Source organism: Ursus arctos, unplaced genomic scaffold (assembly GCF_023065955.2).
Source record: "Ursus arctos isolate Adak ecotype North America unplaced genomic scaffold, UrsArc2.0 scaffold_3, whole genome shotgun sequence".
NCBI classification, from domain to species: domain Eukaryota; kingdom Metazoa; phylum Chordata; class Mammalia; order Carnivora; family Ursidae; genus Ursus; species Ursus arctos.
In genome coordinates this window covers 91,733,422-91,740,925 of record NW_026622985.1, presented here as the reverse complement: position 1 = coordinate 91,740,925, position 7,504 = coordinate 91,733,422, and positions in this window count along the sequence as shown.

Below are 7,504 nucleotides of genomic sequence, written 5' to 3'. Positions count from 1 at the left end.
TGAGACTAGTTTGGCACGGCTTATTTTAGGAGACACCGATCGATCGTCTTTCACGATTATTTTTTATCTAACATCTTTTGATAATCTCTTCTAGAAATTTATGACTATTACACATTAAATTTATTCTTCTTTGGCTTCTACAAATCATGCCTTTAAAAATTAGGATAATTGCCTCTATTAAATCTTGGAGATCCTCTCCTGTTCTACTCCGGAAAAAATCTGGAATTATTTAAATCGGCTAGAAGATTATGTTTGGGTTTTAAGATCGTCTTATGTTTTTGGTCCAAGCTTTTACATTCCTAGAATATCATCCTTTCTGGAGAAGACCGGCTAAAATAAGAGGCAAGTTGCTTCTGCTTCCTCTGTATTACATGTTGACATTATAACATCTGCCTCAAGAAGTATGTTTGTCCTCTCCCTGTTCTTCCTGTTCCCAGTTTGGTTTGATTATCCTCGCGGCCAGTGTTATTGTTAGTAGGGGACGTCAGCATGTTTTGCAGCACGGAGCTGCTTCTGGGCTTTACACTTAAAGAGATTATCCTTGGAATTCCAGAATGTGCTGGAACGTTTTAACGTTTGCATCTTTTTAGTCCTTTTAAAATCTGACCATGTAGCCACTCTGTTACCTTCTGCAGGACTTCTACCATTCGTTACAATTGTGATTACAGGGGTGCCCGGGTGGCTCAGTTGGTTAAGGGTCTGCCTTTGGCTCAGGTCATGATCCCAGGGTCCTGCGATGAGTCCTGCATCGGGCTCCCTGCTCAGTGGAGAGTCTGCTTCTCTCTCTGCTCCTCCCCGCTCCTCGCTCTCTCTCTCACTTACTCTCTAATATAAATAAAATCTTTTTGAAAAATTGTGATTACATCCGTAGAAATTTATTCTTGATAGTTCCACATCCGTCTGAGCCATCCCCTTCTGGAAGGATGCTGTGCTCCTTACAGTTAGCTCTAGCTTCTGTTTTGGTTTTGGCTGGAGTGCAGGAGCAAGTGTGCATGCTGGAGAGCCAAGGTCAGGCCACTCCGCTCCTTAGATCACGGGGCCAGCCAAATATCGGCATTCTTCCTACCTCCTCTCCCCCCAGAGCACCCTCATCCTCTTGACGTCATCACCGTCAGCACAGCAACCTCAGGGTTTTGCACTGGGCCAGAGCCAATCCTTCCTTGCAGATTCCAGGAAAAAGCCTGTCCCTCCAATTTAAGCCTTCAAGATCACAGAATTTCCACTAGATGGCAATCTATCACCAGGTTCGTTGCAGCCTTAAATTCTGATTGTTTTTATCAGAAAGCCCATGCTAATTTTTTCTTCAGAATACCCTAGAGCCACTAATACCAGATTCAAAGATATTAATGTCATTTGGGTTGCAGCTTGGTTTGCCAGATAAAATATCAGATGTCCAGTTAAATTTGAATTGCAGACAAACAACAACAAAAAGATTTAAGTGTCAGTATGCTTCCCGCAATATTTGGGTATTTATTTTTATTTGCTAAATCTGGCAGCCCTGGTTGTAGTGCTTTGCTAAGGACATCTATGATCGTGAGAGCTTCACAATTCAAAATCTGTCCAGAAGACTCCAGCTTTCTACTCAGCTTTCTTGCAACTCAGGCTCCTGAGCAGTCCTGGGTTCACTATAGGAACCCAGTTCATTTAGCAACCCCCCACCCCACCTACCGCTATAACTTTCCATACAAGCTTCAACTCGAAAATCTCTTGGAGTCCTATTATATTTTCTGTTCCTGTTAGCTAAATTTTTTCTATTATTTGTATATTTCTGAGATAGTCCATTAGAATTTATTTTTGACTGTGTATTTTACCATCATTTGCCTAAGAAGAATACATAAAAATAGGCTGCAAAAAACAATTTGGCTTTTCGTGATTCTACTCTGTTTTAAATGGTCTTGATGAATTATGAATAAGTCTGATTTCCTGGAAATGAAACATCTTCACCCACCTCAAAGGAGTGTTCTTAGTACAGAGGGGGATAGTCTGGGAGATTTCGAGTTCTTAACATTTGTGTTGAGTTTATACTGTTCTTTCAAAAATACCCTTGAGTTTCATAACAAAGCCCTGAGAAATAAAAGCAGAGACATCCATTCTGTCATTCAGTGGGGATTTACAAGCACCTACAGTACTGGGTGAATACAAAGATAAATGTTTGTTCAGCTTTCAGAAACAGACACTCTTACTGGGGAGGACCATTACGATGCAGGAGGACAGTGCTGAGCAGAGCTGCCGGTGAGGACAAAGCACGATGGAAGTCCACAAAGGGGAGCAGCCATGTCTACTGGGGCTGAGAAAGCTTCAGAGTCCAAGGCCTTACTCCTGAAGGAAGAGTAGAATTTGGGTAAGCAGAGAAGGCGGGAAAGGGGATGTTGCGCAGACGGTATAGTGAGTGTAAGGCCACTGAGACTGGGAGTTCAGAGAGGCTGGGTGTGCATGTAGGAACGGCCAACAGAGGGGCCGTGGTGGAGGAGGAGGCTGGTGAGGAAGAGTAGGAAAAGCCGCAAGTACAACGCTAAGACATTTGAGCTGTATTCTTTGGTCGCTTAAAGGCAACCGCAGTTGTAACTCATCGGCCTGAGTTGCTCAGATTTGTGTTTTAGAAAGACGAATGGAGAACAAGATCAGGGGACTCAGAGAGGGGATGCAGGGAAACCGGCCAAGGCCACTGAATTAATCCAAGTGAGAGATAAGGAGAGCTGAGGGTAGGCAACGTAAAGATAGGAGGGGTCAGAGCTGAGAGATGTTTAAGAGCCAGAACCAGTGTGACATGATAAGACACTTCGTTGAAGGAATCAAAGTAAAAAGAGGGCAAACTAAAACATTTATCTAAAATGTTGTCAATTGAGAAAGGAAATAATGGGCAGGGAGCAAAGTTGGGAACAGGGAGACGGCTGTGTTTGGGGATGTTGAGGCTGAAGTGCCTGTGTTTATCTGGGTGGGTGTGTCTGGGGAAAAAAATACAGACCTAGGGTCTGTGGCAGCGACGAAAACTAAAGGGCCTTTTCAGCACAGAAGATGCTAGTTGAGGTCAAGACACCACACACAATTGCACGGCATGAGCATGGAGAAGTGGTTTCAGGGTGGACTCATGGAAACACCAAAGAAGGGCAGGAGAATGGGGCGGAAGGAAAGGTGGCATTGAGGTAGATAAGGAATAGCCTAAGAGTAGGGGCGGAAAGATCTAGAAGAGGTGTTGAATGGGCAAACATCAAAAGCCCAATTGGGTCAGTAGGTCTAGAAAGGAGGTTGGACAAATGACTGTGCACAATACATATAATTGTCACAATTCACAGAAGAGGACACTGGGGTTTAAATGATTTTTCTAAGAATGCCTTAACCAAGCCTAGAGAAACTCTTAGGTATGTATTTTCCACTTCACTAAATGCAGATGAAAGAGTCTTGCTTCCCGAATGCCAATGTATCATTTAAGTAACTGAAAGAGCCTTCATAGGTAAAAGGCTATCAATGATAGATAACGTTGTGTGTCTGCAGGCTTTACAAGATTACGTGAGGAACTGAAAGAGCTTATTTACTTTGCACAGAAATTGGTCCTCAGACAAAATACTAATGATGAAGGTAACCATTTATTGAGTACTTATTGTGTACCTGGCTCTCTAGTAGGGAATTTCATTTCACAACAATCCTGGAAGATAGTACCCATTTGACAGGTGAAAATCTGAGCCTTAGAGAGGTTTAAATATTTGCCCAAAGTTGCAAAAGAGAAACCTTTTGGACAGGTTGTAAACCTATGTCAGGGGGCGCCAGCTTCGAGAAGCAATGTGTTTTGGTCATTTCAAAGGGAGACAATAAAGGAGGTCAGAAGGTGGGGGGAGCACAGTCCAACAATGGCAGTGTAACCTAGTGAGGTTTAGAATCAGATCCGCCCATAAATCCTCAGTCTGCATTGAAATGATGTAAAGACTCAGGAGTGTTTCGTTTGATTTGAAAGAGGGACCTGCTGGGAGAGGAGGGAGAGGAGGGAGAGGAGGCAGCAGTGAAAGCGAACAGGAAGCAGCATCTTCCCAAACTAGAGAGGGCGCGGAACGTGTGCACCGAGCAGGCGGAGAGTGAAATAAAAGGCGTGTAAGGGGCAGTGAAAGGGGTACCGTGCGAGCTGGATGCCCGGCTGTATCTGGCTCTGACAAGGCTTTTTATGTGGTAGATACCATCAAGTTTAAGATAGTTATAGCACATTCCAGAAAGATCGCATTCAAAAGTGTAGGAGTAGACAGACCAGCAGGAAAAGTCATTCTAACGTCCAGGAATTCAGTGTTGAGACTAAAACAGTGGCAGGGGAACAAGAGCGAAACAGTGTGAGCGATGCTATGAATCAATTAACGGAATTTGACTGTGTGGGCAGGGAGGAGCGAATGTCAAGTTGACTCCGGGTTCAGCGCCCAGGCATCTAGGAGTGTGATTGACAAGACGCAGAGTCCAGAGGAGCTGGTAACTCCCTCCGCATTGTAGCCTCTGCGTCTTCGCAGGTAGCTTTCACATTTTATTTGTCTCTCAGTCTCATTACTCTGGTCAAGTTGCCTCAAGTACCTTCCTCTGCCACGGTTTTATTATCTGAGAATGGAATTCCCACCCACCGAGATCCCATGGTCCTTTCTGCAGCACTTGTGCCTGATTGCAGCTTCTGTCATCCCTTTCATCAAATTCTGTCCAGTGCATCCTTTTCTCCAGTTTGGCACCCCTGTCCCAATCCATATTCTCGTAGCCTGCCAGGGTGCAATCTGATTTTAGGGACCCACTTAGAACTCTCAACAATAATAAACATCGTATGTTTCCAAGCATACCTGTTTGTCCACTTATTTCACCTTCTTGCTCATTATTCATTTTGATTTGACTTTTCTATTACTTCTTTTAACTCCTAATTATTTGAACTGGTGAAATCAGGTACATTTTTACCCGGTGAATAAAAAATGTCCCCTGCACCAATTTAAAGGACTACTGTCCAGTGTTTTTAGAAAATATTTTAGACATTCGTTTTTCTTAATTTTCAACTGGAAAACTCCATCTTTTTTTCTCCTTTTGTTTGTTAATGGTAGTTTTATTTTATTTCAAGGAGAAAGCCCAGTTTCTCTGTATAAATTCCATCTTCTAGTAAAGAGCCTCTTGTGTCTTCTCCTACCCTAAACAGCCACCTTTTTCTCACACACACACACACACACACACACACACACGTGTGCTCCTGAGACCCTCCAGTTCTGCAAGCCCTGCTGTGCTAGGATGATAAACAGTTACGAAAACCACACCTTATCTGTGTTCCAGTCTGTTGCCTGGCCAAGCGCAGGCCCATCACCAAATCTGGCCACTAACAATTCCACAAGTCTGACCACCACCTCCTCCCCGTCCCCAAAATAATCTGCCCATACATATTCTGTTTACTCAATCCTTGCATTTTATCACCTTCAACCTTTTGTAATGAGCACAAGCTCAACAGATATTTGCTTAACTCCTAGAGGTGAACACCGGGCTGTGCCAACCCATAGTCGGAACTAACTGGCTGGGCGACAGCGGGCAAATCACCCCCCCCCCCCCCCGCCCCGTAGGCTCCGCGGCGACAAGTAAGGGTGTTAGACACAAAGATCTTTAGGGTTCCTCTGATTCCAACAGTGGATGATTCTCTCCTCCTCCACAAATTGATCTCAATAAGGAAACCCTCTAGAAGTGGCCAGATGAGTCCCATCCAAGGGCCCCTCCTTTCTCTGCCTTCTGCGTTTTCCTTTTTCTCCCTGGGCCCGTCTACTTCTCTGATGGCGAAAGTCTCTTGCTGAATTTGTGGCTCGACCCCAGTAACTCATGGTCTGTCGCTCACAGCCACCCTTTCCAGAGGAGTATGCACATTCTCCCTGGAGTTCGGGAGCCCCTGGTCTGTGAGCAGACGGAGAACCTCCATCTTAGTGCAATAAAGTGACTCGGCTCCCACTCTGCTTCTGAATTTCCATCTGCATTGTTCAGAGATAATTGCCCTCTGAGAGGCCTGGGTAAACTGCCAGGAAAATATTTATCTGCCCATTGGTGCTCGTGGGGAACTTTGTGGGCCAGACTCGGGCCCCTCCCTGGAGCAGGCTCTGCCCTCAGGCCCGTGACTCATCCTCCAAGCAGCAGGGATCAGTAGTCACTCCCTCGGAGCTCCTTCACCAGCTTGGAAAAAGTTTATAGCACACACCGACCCAGCTCCTTTCCTCCACACATTCCCTGTTCACAGGCCACCCAGAAAGAATAAACACCCTCATGCACTCACCTGCATCCCCCAGTCTTCTTTGTGCCTGGAGCCTCGTTTTTGCAATGCTCCCTGGGAATTCAGCAGAATGAATGGATGCTTTGCTTCACCCTCTTCTGAGGAACAGGCTAGAGAAATGCCCACTCTGTAATTGCCATTTAAAATGGGAGGGTTTGAGGAAGTGGGTCAAAAACTTTGAAGTACAGAGAATGTTCTCAGAACGTTTGAATCATGACTGAGTTTGGCGTCTGTTCCTCTTTAGCTTATTTGCTTGTGACCTTTGGCCTCTCTGCACACCTGATTTCAGAGTTAGAAGATTGCATTAAACAACAGCCTTGGAGTTGCTGTAATCATGCAGCTCCTGAGTCATGTTTACAGCAAACGCAGCTCTAGGGTCACCGAACCTGTTAGTGATAGAACCAAATCACCACCACCAGACGACATTAATCTAGAGGTTTGAAAAACCACGTACCAACATGCACAAGCCTTAACGATGTGTCTTAGGGTGGGTGGGTGAGAAATAGTTGTGTCTGGAAAGGGCCGCTATACCAAAATCCTGGATTTCTACTTTAACTTCATTAACCAGAAAAGGCTATGATAAGGGGAGTATCACTTAATACTTAAAAGCATACAGTCTATTATGGGTAGAGCAACGTGGGATCCCAAAGGAAACTGGCTGATTTCAAGGCAATAAATATGTTTGAAAGAAGGGGCCAGTGGGTAAAATTTCCTTTAGATTTTTCAAAGGCTTTTAAACAACTTCTAGCCCAAAGACTTAAAAAAAAATTAAAATTAAAAAAATCATCATGGGACCAAAATCCATTTTGCTTTGAATCATGGATATAGAAGTTGTTGAAGAGACAGAAAGAAAATAAAACTAGAGGTAATAAATACATCTCAAATTGTGAGCCTTCCAAATATTAACCTGTAGGCTGATATTTCTAAAATCATTATAAATGACCATGACAGAGCAAATAGTACATAACAAAAATCTTAAGATCATAGTTAACTGTAAGTGAAAAGTTGATGGTGAAAATAAACTTTAAAGAGCTAAGCTGTGTTACTGGTAAAAGTCACAGAGGGAAATTCAACGTAGTCAAGGGCACAAAGGAAATAATTCAGCATAAATCTATGTGATGCTAGGCTCCAAGCACGTTGCAATCCAGAAAAGGACTAGAGAGAACTACTGTTGATGTCTCCTGAAGACACTACCCTTGTGCATGGTTTTGCTTAAAAAACAAAACAAAACAAAACACCCCCAAACCAGAACACTGT